Consider the following 933-nt stretch of genomic DNA (forward strand, 5'->3'; position numbering starts at 1 on the left):
TTTCCGAGTGGGTTAAGTCAGACTCTTACAAGCCAGGTCGATTCGTCTGAATAATTCATGAACTGGTGTTTGATCCCACGTAGCCGGGCTGGAACTTCTCTCCGGAGATGATGAGAAGGAAAGCCTAATGATCATTTGGGATTCTGTTGCGCCGCCGTAGATGCTCTTTTGTTTCTGCGGATGACGGAGTTTATGATTCGTTCCTGCGGGCGATTTTTCTCGTCTCTATTGTTCTACGTGTTCTTCTTCTTCTTCTTCTTTTTTCATAAATAAACAAATATCTATGATACACATATCTACCTATGAATGTATATATGTACACATACATACATACACGCAACTAAATATACGTGCAGAAAGGGTATCTTTATATTTCTCTTTACTATTATGCTTCCTTTTTTTAGGGGGGGAGGGGGATAGGACATGTATTTGCTCTTGGTCATTGTACCATTTAAGGTTTTGCTGCACCGGCTCCTTTGCAGTCCTTTTGTCCATGGTGTTGGTGTCGGGCGGTCCAAGGAGGGTGACTGGCACACGACAACAGTCTGCGTTTGTTGGAAACGAACGGGACGGGAGGAGGAGGAGGAGGAGGAGGAGGAGAGGGAGGAGGAGGAGGAGGAGGAGGAGGAGGAGGAGGAGGAGGAGGGGGGAGGAAAAAGGAGGATGGTGGAAGGGAGGGGGAGGAGAGGAGAAGGAGAGGAGTAGGGGAGAAGAGAAAGGAAGGGAAGAGGAAGGAGGAAAAAAAAGAAGAAAGAAAGAAGAAGGGAAAGAGAAAAGAAAAAGAAAGGGAAAAGAGGAGAAAAGGGGGAAAAAAAAGGAGGAGGAGAGGGGGAAGAGAGAGGAAAATAAGAGGAGGAGGAGGAGGAGGAAGAAGAGAGAGGAGGAGGCGAAGGAGGGGGGAAAGAAGGGAGGAGGAGAAGGTTGGGAGGACGG

Source organism: Penaeus monodon, chromosome 2 (assembly GCF_015228065.2).
Source record: "Penaeus monodon isolate SGIC_2016 chromosome 2, NSTDA_Pmon_1, whole genome shotgun sequence".
NCBI lineage: Eukaryota > Metazoa > Arthropoda > Malacostraca > Decapoda > Penaeidae > Penaeus > Penaeus monodon.